Here is a 20636-nt window from a genome sequence, read left to right as displayed (position 1 = left end):
TGTTAACAGTTAATGGGCATTTTTACGTCTTAAAAAGTTGAGAATAGTTCTCAACTCTCTCCTCTTCCAGAAGGAACATCCCTACTTTAAGAGTTACAGATTTTGTATTTTTTAAAAGTTAGGTTGTTTCAGTGAAACAATATTTGTGTCTTTCTATGGATATTTGCAGATTGTCTCTTATTAAGTCAATTTAAGAATCCAAAATAAGGGATCACTGAAATTAGAAAATATACTTATGCATGGTTAAATCACTATAATAATCCAAACCCTCAACATTAAATGCAGAGTTTATTACTTTACTCTCCTGTTATAGTCACAAGTTTTCTATTAGAGTCACAAGCTTAATCTTTTTTTTCTTGTCTTCACCTGTTTGAGTTTCACTCATGCTACAAACGTTGAATATGAGTTAAAAATTTAAGTTAACGACTGAGAAATTAATTGGACAAATGCTTAAATAATAAATTAACATTCAAGTTCTAGCTATAAAGTTTTCCAAATTACCACAATCCCCAGATAAAGATTTTTTTTAAAGTGGTTGCCTCTAATTTAATCTAAATCTCAAGCAGTGAGTGCCAAGTTAGTTAAGTCTTTCAAACAGTAAGATGCTCAAGTGGAAAAATCGCTTGTTCATCTTTTACCAGGCACACAGGTGAACCTGTGCCTCATTACATGCTGAGGAATACAGAGAGCTGATGAACCTGTTATCCTGAAACCAGCTAAATATCTTCCAATGCCTATTTTCAATGTTTCTGCTTGAGATGGTGATTTCATGAATGATATTTGGCTTTTCCCATTTCCTCTGTAGCCCATAGCTCACTGTGGTGGGTTTGTTGGATTTACTATAAAGGTTCTGTTCGCACCCTGTGGGTTGGGTTAAGAATTAGGATTTATGCATTTACTTCTACTGTTGCTTTGTTTATACAGCTTTGGTTTAGTTTTGATCCCTTTTTTTTTGCCTTTGAGGCTCTTCCACAGTGTCAGCTGCTGACTGATAGTAGGAGAACGGCCTCGTGGTGTGAATGAAAGGGACCTAGCGGTTGGTAAACAGAGATAAGGAATAAATAGAGCACAGGCAAAAGGAGATAGTTCTGTGGGAGCCCAGATTGCCGCCAGTCTGTTCAAGTGAGATGCAGTGCCTGTCCTTTTCCCAGATTAAATTAGTGTGCGAAATCTCCAGTGACCTCCTCCCCTTCTCCCCATACTCTTTAGCCAAGCTGAACAGCCTCTGCTGTAAAGTATTCATTTTATCCAGGGACAAGTTGGACAATAGAACTCTCCCTGTTACTTATGGACAGCTGTCGTGATTCATGGGGCTTTTCAGCATTTCATTTTTCATAAGAGTTAAAAGGGTTTTACCTTGTAACTGACGAGAGGTTAGAAATGCAAAGATGCCAGCCCTGAGGTTGCCTGTAGTAAGGAAGTTAATAAATAAATATCACACACACACACACACACACAAACATATCCCCTCCCCAATGTGCGAAAGGCTGGGGTTTTTTGTTAGTGCTGCTCTTCTTATTTAAAGGGGTTTAATTGTGATAACATGATTACACTGAAGCATGAACTGCATGGAGAAATTAACAAGCAGAGACACAGCGATATGCAGGGCCCCCAAGGTTCCCTAAATTAAAGGTGACCAATGCAAACCCAGTGAGTGCCCTTTTCCCTTCTTTGCCCTTGCTTTTGCCTACAACTCCTATCAGTTTATTACCTGCAAATAACTCCCAGGAAAGAGTAAACACTCATGAGATACCTCTGTGGTCCCGTTTTTTTTTTTTTTTTTTGTGATTTACTGCAAATATATTCAGCATTTTGACTGATTAAATAGACCTTCGGCAACCTTGAGGGTCACTGTGTAGAGTATGTACATAGAAAATGCATCAGCCCATTGTACCCTGGCAGCTAATGAGATTGGTCGTTAAGTAAATGACACAAAGCCTACAAAAAAAGCTTAGCAGCTCACTAGAGTATCACAGAGTGTCCCTGCACACCACACAACGACACAAACAGTGGACTAACCTAGCCCACCCCTGCTTTATTCTACATCACTGCTTCCCTGATGTCAGCGTGAGAGGCAGAACAAAGGCTAAAAGGCACACGGTAAGTCAGTCTGACAATTATGCCCTAGGGAGAAAGTAGAGCAAATCTTAGCCTAACCATGGGGTTGAAAGTCCGTTTCTAGACAAGTAGGTCATAATGAAGGGATTTTTTTCCCCCCCTGTCACTTCATGAAGGGGAGAAAAAATGTCTCTGGAATCATGGTTGGGTTTGTTTCTTGTTTGTTTCCTTTTCTTTCTGTCTGATTTGTCAGCTTACAAAAGTTTCTGGAATTCCGAAAGTAACGTGAAACAGTATGTTTTGTGAACTGGATATTTCAATTATAGTCTAATGAATTAAATATTACTTGTAGGAACTGCCACACAGTAATCATTGCCTCAGATGTACATTACATCTGATGAACTTTACAGACAGAAAGTTTCTTTTTACTTCTCTGTAAAAATCTGCTGAAATTGTGTTATATATATATGAATGCAATTTCAATCCACTAGACAGCTACTTACGCCCCTAAATCCCTGGTACAGTTTTTACAAGTATGCATATATAAATGAAGTTGCTACTATTTTATAATTTTAGGATTTTTAGAAAAGATATTTACATGATGTCTTTCTCTGTGTTGATTTTTACATGAGCTGAAATTCGAGCTGAAGATTACTGTTTAACAGTTGCACAGTCATTACTTCTTTTCCTTGCACAGCAACAAAATATTCAGCTGATATCTTATAATAGCAGGTGCCTGCCTGTGTAACCAATGATAAAATCTTTTCTAGTAGTGTTTCACTGTAGTACCTCAGGACCCTTTATTTTGCTGAAAAATGGCAACAGGAAGTTGCCGGAAAGTCTTGTTTGCATTACTAAAATGTTTCTGTCTGCTTTGCACTTTGGAGGCTCAGGGGATGTTAGCTTCAAAACAACATGATCTTATTGCAAGATGCCTGTGTGCATTAAGTAATGCTTCTCTCTTCCCTGCAAAACCACTGCAAACCATATGTTTTAAGAAGTGTTTATCAAATACAGACAGTTAAAGAAGTGGCGTTTAGATATCAGTCTGCGTTACAATTGATCTTTTGTTGGGTTTTTGGGGTTTAGTTCTTTGTTTTGTTTGTTTTGGTTTTGTTTTGTTTTGTTTTTTTTTAATTTGTTTTGCTTTGCTTTGCTTTGGGGGACTTATTTAATTTAGGATAAAAGCTTGTCAATATATGTGTATTAAGACATATCAGGATAACCTGCTCACTTAATTAAAACTCTTCACAGGTCACAGAAGTCAGTTCGTTATGATATGTCGCTTACCCAGGAACATCCTTTTTACTGCATGGGCAATAGAATTATCACCACAGCTTACAGACACTAAGATAAGATGTGAGATTCTAACAGAAACATTTGATGATTCCTTGCAAAGGGGAATGAGCATATGAATATATACAAATACATGTGAGCATACTTATTAAAAAAGTTCATATATGCAAAAAACTGTATTCACCTATATATTAGGTATATCTGCAGTTATATCTGCTTTTGTGTTTCCCAGTAATTCCAGCTTAGAAAATATAATGAGAAAGTAACCAAACTGAAGTAAATTTGTGTATTCCATTTTATTTTCCATATTTTTAAAAGTTGTGTACATCTCAGCAATGCTTTCCCTGTGTTACCTTAGCAAATATGAGATATTCAGGCATCAGAAAGCAAGATTTCTAAGTCCTATAATTCAAACCTAGATCAACAGAGATTTAGCAAGCTTCAGTCTTGCAGCAGTTTTGCTTTAAAATATGCTAACTGATATTAAGTTTCAGTTTATTTTAACAGAAAATATTCCAAGATGTTTGATGTTCAAGTGCATCCCCACTGCTTTTAAAATTTAGCATATCCCTGTGACACAGTCGTGTATCCTTTTTACATACCTACACCAACAAGAGTAAAGAGTATTTGATATTTCAGCATTCACCTCATTAATAAGTTCAGCTATTTATACTGTTAAAAGCAAAGAATGGTTTCATGGGGGTAATGCACATGCAGCAGCATTACAGAAATCATGCTGCTGTAATCAGACAATTTCACTCTGTAATCCGACAGGTTGAGCCTCAGTAAGTTTCAGTAGTTTTTCACAGCTTCATTTTTTTCCTCATCTTTGTCATTTCTTTACTATACCTAAGAGAAAAGACAAAGAAAACTTGATTTGTGATTATTAATGTCATTCATCTGATCTCTCTGATAAAACTATGAAACACTCCAGATTTTTAGAAACCACTTTTCACTCGACTTTTTGGACTTTATAATCCAGTATGAGGCCTCTACCTTTATCTTAGTGTGCAGTTCCAGAGTATGAGCTGTGCATGTGGATCTGAAAAACTTTATGGTATTATGCAGTTGATTTGAACAATTCTAATTCAGTTTTTTTGCATGTTTAAAGTTTTTCAAGCCAGTAATCCCAAAATATCTGATATTACTGACAAGCAAGTATCTCCTCATAAAGGCCTGATGTTGTCGCTCCAAAATAAAATATAGAAGATAGCCCACAGAATAAACTTTATATTCCACTATATCCATAAATATATATATAGAGTCTAGACCAAAGTTTTTTACTGAACTGATTGATTTTGGAAGCATACATAAATACCTGGGATCGGGTCACTTTATAGTTATTGTGCGCATAGTTGTGCATTGTTGAAAACTACATAAGCAAAGTCAGTGTTTCTGGATTTTAATTATCTTGAAGTATTACAGACGTTGTTTAATTAATAATAAAAAAAAAAATTTCCCCTTAAATTTTTTTAGTACTTACATCAAATTTCTTTGGAGAAGAGGAGAATTTCTCTCTTTTAAGTTTATGGAAGACTTTTAATGATACTAGCCAATCTTGCCTTTCTAAATAACAGATTTTTGATTCAAGAAAGGGTGATAACCCAACAGCAAAAGTTATCTTAGAATGAAAAAGGGTTTGCCTTCTTGGGTAGGTGAACACTGATGAAAACATTCATACACGTGAGTGATTCCACTGAGGTGAGGTCCATGGCTCACTTTAATACAGTAAAGCAGGTGTGAAAGCATTTTGAAGATGAGGGTTTTATTGATTTGCTTAAGAGATTCAAATAACATTTGCTAGCACATATTTCAGGTTTGGTTTCATATTTGAACTTTTCCCTTCATTAAGGATCTTTGGTGAAAAAGAGCTAGATTTTCATTTAAAGACTTGTATCTGAACTCTGCTCTGTTGGGCTTTAAATTTAAAAATATGCTTTAGAACTCTTCCAAAACGTTGGTTCAAATGAGGACCGGAGATCCCAATTTCTTCTAAACAGTGGTCTTCTTTTTCCAGCAGTGGAGTCACTAGGTCAGTTCTCTAAATCTCAAGAGAAATTTTGACACTTTCGCTGCCCCTCCTGCCCCCAAGTTGAAGCACATGTACAGCATCTGGATTGGCACAGAAAAGTAGTAATGGCTCCAAAGGCACTGTTATGGACTATCAGGTCAATAATCCTTATGTTAAGAAGGATTTACATGGTACAGAGTAATGGCGCTGTCATTTCTGAAGTAAAAATCCACTTTTTAATGAGCATCAAAATATTGTTTTGCACTCTTCGCATCAGAGATACATGGGGAGCTAAAAAGACGAACATATATAACTTCCTGAAATTAAAGCTCTCCTTTAAATATTTGAATAAAATAATTGTTAAAATACTGTAGGTAGACAGCTACCGTGTGCCAAATAGGGACTTTTTTGAAAATGTACTTATTGCTCTCAAATTTTTTCATCCTTATTATATTAGAAGAATTAAGGAATGTGCATATCATGTCTTCAAATAGAATTTTTATGGGGCAGTCCAGAAATAAATTTGGCTTAGGGCTTTGTTTTGTTTCGTTTAATTTTTTCTACTGTGTGATTTTCTCCTCCTTAAGGCAGAGGTTTGACACAATCTAACATACATGAGCCTGTTACAAAAGTAAGTTTGAAAGTAAAGTCGGCGGCCATAGAAAACCAGAGTAGTGATTTTTTTTCCTATTAAAATGTTGTCTTCTCTCTGATTGAAAAAAATATTTTCTCTAATTGAAAAAAATAAAAAAAACCAAACCACACACACACACAAAACACCTTTCCTAAATATACCACATTTAGGGAAAAAGTATTTTTGTCACTGATATTGTGGTTAACTCAGACTCCGTAAGAGGCATGGAAAGTCACCAAATCCTAAACAGAAAGAACGAGCACTGCAACAAAAATGGAGAGAATGAGTGCACATGACATTTTCATTGCATCTCTAACATTTTATAAAATTAAAGACCATTTTGAAGTATGTGTCTGATGGGAATCATCCTATATATAAGCATTCAACATTTAGTGAACAGAGTGCAACTGAGCACATAAATCACACTAAATAGCATTGACACTTGGTCAAAAGAAACATATATTTATTGCTCAAGTGTATGTCCAAGCTAATCTATGGAGAACCTTGCCATTATTTTTGTAATAAACAGTACTGTCTACAAAAAGGGTTAAAGAAAATGCATTCTGTTGCATCTGCTTACTAAATCCCTTACTTTAGTAGAAATTCAAATTTTGTAAAGATTATTCGTTTTATTGATGCATATAATTATAATCACAAGCCATCTGCTGATTTGGCAGGCATGGTTAAAATTCTCTAACTCTCATAACCTTTCAAGTACAGTGCCCTTGGGACTCTATTTCACTTTTATATTTTGGAAAACATGTAGGGACAAACAAGAGAGGTCATCTGCCGAAAGTCAGACCTGTAAAACATTAAAAGAATAAAGATCATGTTGACTGCTCTTGTTTTAATAGGGAAAAAAAAAAGTATTTTCTATTTTGCTTCTCACTTCAGGAAGGATTATACTGGTTTTCATCACACACTTTGGGAATTTGAATTTTTTTCTAGGGATTAAAGCTCTCTCCTAGCACCTCTGGGATCTGGGTTCCAAGTTTAAACTAAAAGAACAAATATTGTTCAGTTTGGTTGCCACAGGTGAATTAAATGTATTTAACCTTGGCCTTAATTTTTCTTTTTTACACAATTCTCATTGCATTTCCATTTGAAATGTTTTAACAAACATTATTCCAATTTTTTTTTAATTTGTTTACTGAGTTTCACAGAGAGGCACCTATCATATATTTAGCTTTTTCCTGTGAAGCTCAAAAGAGCATTTTGATTTATAGGGCTACATCCAATAAGGCATAACACGAATGGCTAACATTCTTTGTCATAGCCCTTTAGAAACAAATGACTTTATTTATATTAGCATACCACTGACTACTGGTTAGACACAGTTCCAAATGGTTGGGCTTTTGGTCTGTGAGAAGTTTTTTTGTGTCCATCACCATGTGTAGCCAAACTATTTTGTGCTTGACTGTCCTTTGTTTTTAAAAAAATCTTTGTAGATGCCTTTGTGGTAAATGTGGTGTTACTCTTCTGCTTCTAGCAGAAAACAACCATAAGGGGAAAAAAAACCCCAACCTCTAAGGTGCTTTCTCTGTCAAAAATAAAAAAAAAAAACTATCCCATTTCAACTAGCTGTAGTACATTGACAATGCTGTGATTTAGGAGAGTGTTTTTGAGGGAAAATACAGGAAGATGGAAAAGCTATCTGCAGAATGGGATAGTCCAGTGACTTCCTGATATTAGCAGAAGGCAAAGGCAGTAACCCTTCAACAGAGTTGTCTTGGCTCATTCTGTATTGATTTGTATCTTGCAGGGACAAAAGATACAACTCTCACTTCTGTTTAATTAGTGTATCTGAAGGCCTGTATGCAACATGCACACTGCTTTACTCCTTTTGGAGGTTTGATTCTCACCCCACACCCTCATTATGAGAAGCAGGAGGGAAATGCACATGTTTAAAAGTGTCTTCACAGCTGAAACTAGGGAAACAGGCCGAGAGTAGCTCTGGTTTATTTCACAACCAATTAAGTATGACATCTGTTGAAACTCAGGAAATAAGTCTCCCTTCCCCCGTTCATATACTTAAGCTGCCAGACTTTTGTTTAGATATGATGAATTTCACCAACAAGGTTTTTTCCTTTGGGGTAAATACTTGAAATAATAATAATAATAATAATAATAATAATAATAATAATAATAATAATAATAAAATTTTCTTCATTTTGTTTTTTACACTGAATTTCACTGAGTGCATGTGACTCAGATCTGTTTGACACTCACAAATCAAGCAAAGAATTGTGTTAACAATTCTTTGTCTAAACACTCACCTTACATGCTAAAAAAAGGGTATGTTTGTGGCAAGCAATGCAGGCATAATGACATTTTAATTTTTGAAAATCTGGTTCTTATTAACTCCCAAAGGCCAGCAAAAGTCATGAGAAAGAATTTGGGTTTTAATTTATTTACTTACATGGCTGAAAACTTGACTCGGAACTGAAGACACCAAATAAAACAGGGCAGGTGGAATCATGTATTGCTAAAACAAAGCAATACAGAAGAATTAAATGCAGATCCACTGTCACTGGTAACATCAGGTTCCTCTGGTGTGTGGCAGTTCATAGTAAAAGAAACACAGATAAGTTCTATTGGCAACTTTTATTCATATCAGACCCTTTCCATTTATCAGGCATTAATCCATGTGATGAATTTACTCACTTTAGTTCCTTCCTAAAATATTGTCCAATGCAAACACTAAAAGGATGGTGTTTCAGGCTGTACCAACTCTTAGAGTTCTGTTTCTCTCTGTTCTGCTTAGAGCTTGATTGTCTTCTTTCTGCTATATCTAGACAAGAAATATTTACCATATGATGCTGACCTTCTCCTTTGCCTCTTGGCACTGGGCTCTCCCGTGTCTCTGACACCACACTGCTCATGTCAGAGCTGCAGCTAACTCTCCTTTTCTGCAAGTTTCACCATCTACCAGTGCTCCCTTTTATCTGCTCATCAGCTTCACGCTGTTTGCCAGTTCTTTCCTACAAGGACTGGCACTGCCTTCCTTCCTGGAGGATGCTTTCCCATCTATTTCTCTTGCCTTCCCAGCCCTACTTCACAACACAGCTCACATGGCATCCGTGCTATTTCAGCTGTAAGATGCTGTTCAGTGATGGCCATAGGTTCCTTGGTTAGGAATCACCATTTGGTGAAATGTCAGCGTGCACAGTGGAAGTGGCTAGACCTGAGCCAGTCATCCAGATTCCCTTTAGAGTCAGAGGAAAGAGACATTTCTTGTGTGCAATTCATCTCACCCTGAAGGGTATGAAATGAGTAAGATGCATCACACATCTACACAGGCTCAGAGATGCCTGCAGGTTGCCTACAGGCTACCCAGAGACCATGGGAATCCAGCAGTTACTGCCTCAGAAACACATGTTTGCCTTTCAGGCATGTAAAGTTATGAAGATGAATCCTGTCTTTCCCATCCAGCCTACAAATTGGACTTGATTTCTTCTTAAATTGTCTCTACACAGAAATATTTCTCTCATATTCATACAAGACAGTGATATGGATAACATGATTCACCGTAGATCAAAAGTCTCCTCTTGCTCCTCTCCTACATGACATTGATGAAAATCTTTGTCTACTTAGCTATTGCAGGAGAGCAGAATGACAGAAGTGAATACTGCTGTGCAGCTCAGAGGACTAAATTTTGCTCCTGAAATGTAATTTTTACAAAAGAGAAGGTTTCAGTTCCTTGGTTTTTTTTTTCTTAGAAGCCATTATATTTCCTTTTTAAAAAAGTTTATTTTCTCAAAACTGCTTAAAAATAAAGAGAAACATACTGTGAAGATTTATCAATATCCATTAATTCAAAAATATTTTGAATCTGTTGTATTTTTTAAACACTGATGATAGAAGCATTTCCAGAAATTTTCTTTTTCCTGTTAGTCACCACTTAGCATCCAGAGATAGTTTTAGGGGTGGTTTCTCTGTCTCCTCAGGCTTTCAAGACTCTGTTTCTTGAACTTCAAAGTAATAGAAAGATTGATTTGATTACAGTTTTGCACTATTTCAGTGGGTGATTTTAAGGATTCAGTATTCTCCATGCTTTCATATAAACTATAGACAAGCTTTCAGATAAAAATTTCAGATGCTGTGCATACTTTGCATAGATTTCAAGTATTTTCTTTCATTTTTCAAGAGATTTGATGACACAAGTTTAGATTTTTACAGAATTATTTATCATCCCATGATTTTAATACATAGGCATGTGATTTTTAAACAAATCATCTTTTAAATTCCTAAGGACAGCTTCTCAAAGTTCCTTCTGATCAAGGCAAAGTTGTTAAATTCTCCAAGTGAGCAGTTCAAGATTCCTTCAGGCTTCAAAGCTGCATGCAACTCCACAGATCTGCACTTAGCCTTGTGTAGTGGATGATCCCTATGGGACAGTATTTGTCCATGAACTTCCCTGATCCATGCCACACAAGGCACAGGTGGGCCTTGGAAGCAGGGAGCAATAGCTGGGTCTCTGATGCTGTTTTGCCTTTTCATACTCTTTCCCCAAGTGTAGGATAGGCACAGGAGTAAATTCTGCTGGAAGATAATGCTCAGTTTTATCTTATTTTGAAATGATGAATTTTACAAAGGGTGAGTGACTCTGCACCTCCAGTAGCACCTCCACAGACTCAAAGTCAATGAAAAGCATGCACAAGATTGTGGGCATTTATTGTGATATAAATTGGCACCAGTTCAATAAACACAAACCTTTATGAAATTATAATATTTCTTCTGAAAACTTAAACATAAGTTTAAGACTTTTCTTCCCAAAAATCAAAAATTTAGTGTCTATCATCAGAAATTGTCTTCTTACATATCCCTAAGTCATTCTGAATAGCATGAGAGAATAAACAGCTTTAGCCCTGAATGCTTTGGGGCCAGTGTTATTTATAGCAACAACATTAGCAACACCAGTTATTTTTATTGTTATTAATGTGACTTACATGCTACTATATTGTGATTATGGGAAATAGTACTGGGATATTGAGGAAGTGCAAGCTGCTTTCAATCAATGATTGCCAGCCTACAAACAGCAAGTTCAGCATTGCAGACACCCTCACAAGGTTTACTTCCCTGTTTATTTGGGGCTTGGTATCCATTTGTTAGTTTTATGATGATCCCTGTCTTTTACATTTACATGATACTTTAGGAGTAAAGAAGTAAAGTTTATAAGAGGAAACAGTAGGGAAGACACCATGGGTTGTGGCATTTTTCCTTCTTCCAGAATTTCCTGCAGAGATCCTCACAATAGGAATATCATCTGCTCAACAGATTCTTTAGAGAAGCTGCCTTCTAGCATCCCAGTTCCTTCAGTGTACAACATGGAGCCTTCTTCTACTAGGGAGATATTGAGCCTGGGTACTGACAGAATCCAAGCTAAGCAAACCAGATCTCAGGAAAGGTGAAACTCATTCCAAAGGTGAAGCTTTTTTATTCACCATGTAGAAAGGATTTTTCCCTATTTCCTGCCCATGGATGAAGGAGATATAAAGTTCTTGAGAACTCAGGAAACCTAAGAAAAGCCCAGTAACATGAGAAGACTTTGACTGTATGGAGAATAGTCAGGCTATCCCTGGGAATTTATTTTTTTGTTTCAGGAACAGTGAGTGAGATACAGTGGGTTGGAAGAAGGAATATGGTCAGGGGAAGAATCTGAGACAAAAAGAGCGTTACATAACAGTTTTCCCTGGTCTGACCTGAGTGATCAGGGGTTTCTGTGAATCATTAAACCCAATTAATGCACCTTCAGGAAATTCACTTTCACTTAATCCAAAATCAAGCAGGATATTGCTTCTAATGGTGCAATAAATAAATATCTGCCTTTTAAAAGAGCATAACCACACAGCTCACATTGTCTCTCTGCTCCGAGTGTTTGAGCTGTCAATACAACTTGCACAGCCCAGGATGCCTGACAGAAAGAAGTGGTTTGCCACAGTAATGCTCTAAGGAAAGTGTACTACTCATTTCCTAGATGACCACTGAAGTGATCCCTTGGAATGCCATGGTGCTTTGCTTTTGTGTTCCCAAAAGGAAATTTATCATATTTTGAGCTGTCAGTCCTGCAAGGTTTACCTGAAGCCAGAAGCTTAAATTTCTTCTTCCATCTTTATATTAAGATGTCTATGTCCCTGCCACAAATTTGTCAATTTCCATTATCTCATGTGACAGCTAGCAAGGAATTCAGCCTGAAATAATAACTTCATGAACAGGCCTGTTGTAGATGGAACTGCAGGTAGCTGAGCTCACCCTCACATGCCATGTACTCACATGACATGTGTGTGTATGCTGTCCCTTTGGTGACATGTGTGTGTATGCTGTCCGGTGAAAATTTGCTTTCTCTGCTAACACCTGCAGATCTTACACTGAGGAAATCTCCCCAGATCAGGGTGACCTCCTCAGAGATATTTTCAGCATAAAATCATTTTATAAAGACGCACCAGTTTAGAGTCCCGCCCTCAGTTATACAAAAAACATTTCCTGAATGTTGACTCAAACAGGACTTGAATTTTGGAAGAGCTGTCACTATGCCTGTCTTTAGCCATAGTCTTTGTAGCCTCCCACAAGAAAGCTGAAATAACCAGTAGTGAGATCTACTCTTGATCTTATATGGTGAGAAAAAATACATCTTCTTCAACCTAGCTGGAGATTATGTGTTCTATTTACTTGCTATTGAATTACCTGTTGGAATTACATACAAAACATGAACAGTTTACTGAAAGTCTTAAATCATTGTCTTATTAAAATTTGTCACATAAAATAACACAAACTCTTTCCCTAACTGCATTAATTCTTGTGCTATTATCACTTATACTACTTAAACCAATATTTTACAAAGAAGTTTTCTAGTTCTTAGGTCAGCAAGCTATAAATAAATATCCTCACTCAACAATCAGGTAAGATAAACTAGATGGCTACAAGGATCTTATCTTCCTGTTACAAACTATTATGCAATATTGCAAAAAACCCCCCTTTCATTAGCTTTTATATCCTTAGATTCCTACTCCTGTTGATGCATTTAGTAACGTGGAGAACATGGTGTTTGCCCAAAAAGCAATGTTTTTTCCATGAAAAAAATATGGGATTGGAAGGAGTTTTAAGTATTTCTTTTTTTTTAAATTGCTTTGCAAATTCTTTGCACAACAAACCTCGCCAATATGTAAACAGGGCTCTAGCTACTGTGTTTGTCCACAGCTAGAGCTACAGATGAACACAGTGTAGTTGTGTGATGACAGGAACAGCTGACTCATTAGTAGAGAGCAGTGAAAGGTAATTAACCCTGGGAAAAGTACAGCTGCCATGCGAGCTGTTCCTTTCTGTAGGATCTGATTAGAAATTAGTGTTAAACCACTGATTCTTTAAAAAAATGTCATTGATAATTCACTTTCTCTCTCAGGTGTAGCCCCTGAAAGGGGCCTAGGATAGAACCAGTGTACAAAAGGTCTTCTATCTAAAAAGGCCTTTTCTGAAAGAAGTGCCCACCTGTTTGGCTGCTTCTGGACTTTTCTTAACCATGAACACTGTCTCAGCTTTCAGTGTTTTGAGGACAGCCTCCAAGTACATGGGCAGTGCAGAGAATGCACTGTCAAAATGATTTAAGGCTGTAGGTTGCCATAATGGAGTCTTTAGTGAGGCTGGTTATTTAAAAGTCACAGCTACAACTTCTTGTGTCAGGACACAGTTCTGATGCAAAATGATCAGACCTCTTCAAAAGAAAGCAAAAATCTGTCTCCTGAATAGGTAAGCACACCATATGAAAATAAAAAGAGAAAAAAAAGGATTATGCCCTGAGCACAAAAACCACCCCTCAGCCCATCCCTTTTTCTGCATGCACTTTGGCAGTTGAGGTACCAACTCAAGACACAGAGCCCATGATTTAATCAGACCCCAAACAACAAACCAGACTATTGCACACAGACACCTGATTAAGGCCTACTTATCAAGAATGAAATAATTATCACCTAAAATAACAAAATTTCCTTTAGTGCTCTTGGAATTTCTAAACTGCTGTTTATTGTTTACAGCTGTCACATTCAAAATAGTTTTGATCACCTCACTTTGTCAGACCTTCTGACCAGGAGTGTGTATTTGTATACCTGTGTGATTAACACTGAGTGTGTGTGAGTGCTTTCACTTGCAGATAGCTTCTACTATTGAGGTCCACCAGAGTGTCCTGGTTGTTTTCAATGCAGCCAGGCTTACACTAGGGAATCTGAAGGGTAACTGAATTTTAAGTGACAAAGTTTGCAAGACATCTATCCACAGGCTGATTTTTTCATCTTGCCATAGTCCAGTTTGCTGCAAGAGAATTATTACTATTATTTTTTCTAATATGAAGTAGTACTATGGAGATATGTTCCTGTAGTGTTATTCTTAACTCAGTGCCACTGGTCATTTTTTATCACACATCTGAGGGTTCATATTGAAACAAACTTTCCTCTTTCAAATTATTTTAAATTAAGCACAGCGCTTGTTGTGTGCGATATTTGAACTTAATGTTACCACAAACATGTAAATAAATTTATATACACAGAAATGTATATATTTATACTCACACACACATATATATTCATATACACTCATAAGTAAATATATATATACACACCTTATTGACATTTTCAGCAATGAGACCAAAAATATTCAAGGGAAAATAGTTAAAGATATTTTCTCTGAGAATGTTTCTCTATACAGGAATACAAACAGATTTTTATGATAAGGGTCTGATGTGTAAAGTTTACAGTTATATCCAGATTGCCTAAGATATTAGGAGAGAAGAGAAAGGAAATGTTTTTTAAATTATTTTGCTGTTCACCATATGTTTTTTTAGTAGCCATCCTTCTCACTGTTGTCCTTTTATATTTCTTTTTGTTTGTTTGTTTGTTTGGGGGGTTTTGTTTGGTTGGTTTTTTTTTGTTTTATTTGGGTTCTTTTGTTTGTGTTTTTTGTTTTTCTTTGGTTTTTTGTTGTTTTTTGGGTTTTTTTTTAAAAAAAAAACCTGCAGTGAAAGAGGAAACATTTCAAGTTGAGTTTCAGAGGAAGTTAAATGAGCTACTGCTGAACTGATGAATCCATGATGATGAAAATAATATTTGCTACATTAAAGTGTGTTTAGAAATGCACAAAAGCACTTTACAGCACTCTATGTTGTTATCCTCATTTAGCTGACAGGTGAAAAGACTTGCTGAGGGGCACAGAACAGATCAGTGGCAGAGGCAGGAAGAGAATTCTAGAATCCCTTTTTCCCAGTTATTTGCTCAATCATGGTACTTTCTATTTATGCCTACGACAGAAGACAGGTGTCATTTCAGGAAATAATCTTTGTCTCACTTTAGAATCATAAAAGGTTCTGAAAAGAGAATTTGAACCACCACTCCTGGTGATGCAGATCTCATTTCATAAGTTTGAATAAATTGAACATGCTTTTCCTTGCTTGATTTACCTGATGCAAACATATGATGAGCAAAACTTTTTGCATAAGAAATCTGTCCCAAGGAACTTTTGACATGCTCATTTTTGTATCTGACAAGTATTAGTCAATTTTTACTTTGATTTGCAAGGTGGTTTTATTCTTGGAGGTTTTTTCCCTGTGCTTTTCAACATGTTCCTAAGATCTTCAGGGCAATGCAATAGTGTAAGAAAGGCCTCATTATCTTTAGCAGTTAGGGTCATTACAAGTCTTTTAAATGGTGGCAGACTGTACTTCACATGGCACTCTTGAAGTTAATGAACATATGTGATTTGCATGTTGAGGGAAGGCACACTTCTTCCCTTTGTGTGACTTTCCCTTTCCTGGGACATGCCTGTCATGCCTAATGAAGAGAACTTGTTCAGAAAGGGCAAGATGAATGCACAGGATAGCAGAGTGGTAGTTTTATATTTCTTTTAATAAAAGTAGACTGCGTTTTTAGGTTTATTGCTCCTTTTGATTCCATGTCAGAAAATGTCCAGTCAGCTATTTAGCAACAGTTTTTCCCAGAATTTGATGTACCAATTCTGACTATTACAATATTTCTAAATAATACGGCTGGAACAGTCAAAAATCACAGGGAGTGAATAGAGGAACTTAGATTATGCTTGTGTTTGAGAAGTGACCACTTTTACTAAACCTAACCAGCTTCAGAACTTCTACAGAGATCCAGTGCAACCATAGCAGCACCCCATAAATGGGTTGCCCTTGAAATTCATAAATTCCTAACTAAATGTAAAAACAGGTACAGTAGAAGGACTGTAGCAGTGGCAGCTAAAGAGCAGGTGCGCAGCAAACATCAGAACCGGCCCAGGACCCTCCTGCCACGGAAGAGGGCGGTAACAGAGTAATTAAACCCACACAGTTTCGCTGATCTTGGTTCTGCTGATCTGTGTGCTCAGGCATCTCCTGCTGGCCTCAATCCTGCCACTACTGGGCAGCTCTTCCGTGAGCAGAGCGTGGCCATCTCTTGCTGAAGGCAGCAGCGGTCCCCCCACGCAGTGCCTCACAACAGAGATGACTCCACAGGGAAAGTCATCTTGGCTGGAAAAGAGTAAACATGTTTTAGAAGAAAACAAACCCTGTGTTCCAGAGTCAACGATGCATACTCTTTGAACTTTCTTTTAAAATTACTCTGAAATCATAAGGTTGTTATGGAGTGGTTTTAGTCAAAATAATGCATATCATTGTAACACAAGCCTTGAAGTTAAGTGGCTACTTTAATGAAACATAGTTGCCATAGTTACTGTCGGCGAGCAGAGAATAACTTTTAGCTCTTTTGAAGCTATAAATTAAGAAGAGGAAGAAATAAACAAGAAGAAGAGGAAAGGAATTTAGTTTAAGAAGAGGAAAAGGAATAAACAAGCATGCAAAAGTTTATTATTCAGTGTTTCATGCCTGATCAACTCTTAAAAAGGAAAACTCTCCCCAGACTAGGACATTAACTTTTTCTAGTTGAATCTATAATTGCCCATCAACAAACACAAAATTACTTTTCAACTCTCCCCTATGTCTGCTTTCATGTTTTCCCCCATTTTTTTTTCTCCTGAAGAAACAGTTTTTCAAAGTTCTGCTTGCAGAATTTTGTTAATAACAGCCATTTTACAGCACCTAAATAGCTATAAAAATAATGTTCTAAAGGAAATAATGTATTGCTTAACACAACTCATGAAATCCATGGTCTAGCTCTATTATTCATTATGAACACTGTCTTAAAGCTGATGAGAGGGAAATGAGAATTTATCATGGTGAAGATGTCTTCTAGGACCAGCTCCATTGTTTTTCAGTTTAGCATTGAGATGTGCTCTATCCCTGAAGTGTTAATGGAGGTCACTGCTGTTGCTCTCCTTTAGTGTGTCGAAGCAAAAGAGTTCCTACATAGTTGACTATTGAGAAACAAAATGATGTTCTTCCCAGTATATCACCTTCAGCTTATGAGCCTCTAGAGCAGTCGTGATTAACAGGACTTTTACAAAGTTTCTGTGTAGTTACAAGGACAGCTTCAATCTTCTGTCATTTTTTTGCATTAGCTATGATTATGCTTTTACCACCAAAATGCATTTATTCTAAAGGTAACAATACCGACTCAGAGAATAGCTTATGTTTCATCTATATTTATCAGCACTCACTGTACATTTGTGTCTTCATTACCAGGAAATATTAAGGGACATTGTGCCATCTATTCCTGTTTACAGTTTATTATGCAGAGATAGGAAACACTTAGCATGTAAAATGAATGTAGAAATTATTCCTGGATAGAAACACGGACATTTCCCACTCGTTGGCTCTTTCTCCTCCATCACCGGATCAGAGTGTAATTGTCAGTAATCAGGCCTGCTTGCTGCTGATAAAACCACTCTGAATGCTAGCAGCCTTCTTTGTGTGATGACTCAATTATTCCAGAAGTGCCTCATCAAATCTGCCCCATCAGCTGGGCTAATAAATAAGGAGAAGAAACTGGCCCCCCAAAGCAAATTATAAATCCATTTGCATTAACCATTTCGCTGGTCCATGATCTAGGCAGAAATAAGCATGGCAGATTGCGTTAAGCTTATTTGAATATGTTTATAATGTTTACAGCTTGCAACCTTTTTTTTTTTTTTTCACAAGGTGTTGGAATTATCGGTCATGAATAGCATCTAAATGCAGTTATGTTAATTACAGCAAAGCCTCCGGCATCTTTGAGGGATAGTTTGTTGCTTAAATCAGGTGAAAGTTAAACTCCTCTGCTCGGTGAAATATGATCTTGGCTTTGGAGTTACTGCCCTGTTTAAAAGAGGATAAGTGGAAGTGAAGTTTTTTAGAGGTACTAGAAGGGCAACTGCCTGGGTTACCAGCCTGTCTCACACTGCTAATGTGGCCTTCTGTTCATCTCAGGGTAGAACAAAATAAGATAAAGTTTAGCATTAAAGTTGAGAAGGAAAATGCAGTTGTTGAAACAGCAATAATCCTGCTTCCTGTGTACTTTGTACTAAATGAAACAAGGGTAAAGACGAGTACTCTGCCCCAAGGAAACTCCTTTCTGAAGCTCAAATCATACACAAAAAAAAAAAAAAGCTTCCAAGTAGAGTCCTGCAGATTTCTTGCAGGGAGCGTGTAGGTATTGAAATTCAGCTACTCATGAGCTGAACATTTTACATGTACTTCAGGATCTCCCCGAGGCTTGTGCAGAACTTAATGTAAAGTCACAGACTTCAGACTGTGCAGGATAAAGATCTTACTGAAGTCTAGAGTTATCTTTATTTATTTGTAATGGTATCTTTCCTTCACATGTTATTTTCTCAAATACTAAATACACTGCATCATTTTGTCTTGGGAAAGATAATTCACTGTCACTGTAGTACCACAAGAAATGTTCAGGGATCATAATGGTGAGTGCATTGGATTTTGTTTCTTAGACATTGCTTTTATTTTGAGTTAACAAATCACAAACTGAAGCCATGATTCATTCCCGCATTTGCAGTATATCAACCAAAGATGTGGTAAATGAGAGAAAATCAAATTAACCTGTTGGAAATGGAATCTATTATGCTTAAAAAAGTTTTGGGATCTTTCACAAATATAGTGCAGCTTTGAGTATTGAAATTCTGATAGAGAAAACAACTTGGGACTTCTGATGAGATAATTTTTTTGTTCTACAATATGTCTTTTCTCATTTTAAAATCCCCAGGAGCTCTGGTAATCTGACCTGAATGAGTGGACTTTTACCCACAGACGATGGGTCAATCAAAATAGCTGTTTGAAGGGATTTGTCACCAACATCTGATGTAGAGGATCAGGACCTAAACTGTCATTCACATCAGTATCCTGGTATGACTCATGGATCTCAGTAGGATGGCACTTCAGAGTCAGTACAAAATCATGTAGCGCTGGAAATGGCTATAAACCAAGGAATGAATTGCAAAGGCTCCAGGTGACTTCACTGAACAATTACACTGACAAATCAAGCAACTCATATATTCCATCTTTGTGGGTTTATAAAGTTTATTATTCTAGTTGAATTGAGATGATGGTTGAAAAGGATGGAAGCTTTCTTTATAGGCAAGTAGCCTTCACCTTCTAGAATAAAAAATACATAGACAGTTGAAGTGTAAGCATAATTTAGTGCCTGTAAATTGTTTTGAATTCTTGATTAAAAAAGAGAAATAAGTTAATGCAAGCTATGAATAGATTGGGCGAAATGAAGATACATGTGGACCCGAGGGGAGTGACCCCACCAAGGAACCTTGATTGACAAATAAATAAGTTAGCTCTGCCTCATTTCTATCAACAATGATCTTATCATCAAAGCCACCAACAACCTGGTTTGATGTACTTTGTGGGCTCTTGTGTCTGAGGTCTTATTTTCTCCAGTTGGCATTGCAGATTTTTGTTCTTGCAATACCTCAAAATTTGGCCCATGATCAATTTTATAACACATAAAACTTCCTAAATAGATTCAGTATAAAACCTTGATATTCCTGTAAAATCAGCTCCAAGACTTTTTCTGCTACCTGAACTATAAGATCCCAACATTTATATTTGAAATATAACTTACTTATTGGAGTGAGGACAGGGGTGACACACAGTTTATGTTACATTAAGGGCATGTCACATCCCGTGACACAGCATAATCCTGCAGACCCTGTTTGTAGCATGACAGATGCATGACATTGTGTTAGACTTTTTATGAGACACCCTATCTTCGAATGTGGGTACTCACCCACGAATCACCTGAATGGCAGTCAGCACCCTGTAATGTGAAGGAAGTCAAATCCAGCACATTTAAACTTACTAACCACTAGCAACTTCTGCTGTGTTCAAACACAGCAGAAGGGTGCAGGTTTTTGTGTTTTGCCACTGTTGCATGTAGTTCTTCAGTACAATTTTAAAAACTGTCCCCCAGACTCATCCCAGTTCAAGCTCCTTTTCTTATAAGGAGGACTTTCAATACACTAGCTTATTATGTAAAGCTAAATGTGCAAAGTTTAGTATGTTTTTCCCTGTCCTTTGTGCACTTTTCCAAGTGGATCTCAGCTGTGCTGTCTTAACTCTCGGTCCCTTAGGATGCAGAGAGACAGCAGATGGGGTTAGGGCAGAGGGCTGATGCTGCTGACAGCAAACGGCCTGGTTGTTGAGTGGAAGCTGTGAGCGTCAGGAAGCTCCTTTTCCCCAGAGAACCAACTAAC

General features: G+C 37.0%; 1 protein-coding gene across 7 annotated transcripts in view; it reads left to right on the top strand.

Moving 5' to 3' along the window:
- The window catches only part of ST18 (ST18 C2H2C-type zinc finger transcription factor), a 168931-nt gene that overhangs the window by 71108 nt on the left and 77187 nt on the right, over window positions 1-20636 (top strand). For 2 of the 7 annotated variants that reach the window (XM_077185528.1, XM_077185513.1), the window contains exon 1: window positions 1976-2100. The exons of the other annotated variants lie outside the window; for them this stretch is intronic. The gene's annotated coding sequence lies outside the window, so the exon portion shown is untranslated. Of the gene's footprint in view, window positions 1-1975; window positions 2101-20636 lie in introns of those variants that run through there. 7 annotated transcript variants of the gene reach the window in all.

This window comes from Agelaius phoeniceus, chromosome 1 (genome assembly GCF_051311805.1).
Source record: "Agelaius phoeniceus isolate bAgePho1 chromosome 1, bAgePho1.hap1, whole genome shotgun sequence".
In the NCBI taxonomy this organism is placed as follows: domain Eukaryota; kingdom Metazoa; phylum Chordata; class Aves; order Passeriformes; family Icteridae; genus Agelaius; species Agelaius phoeniceus.
This window is presented reverse-complemented; position numbering and strand designations above follow the sequence as displayed.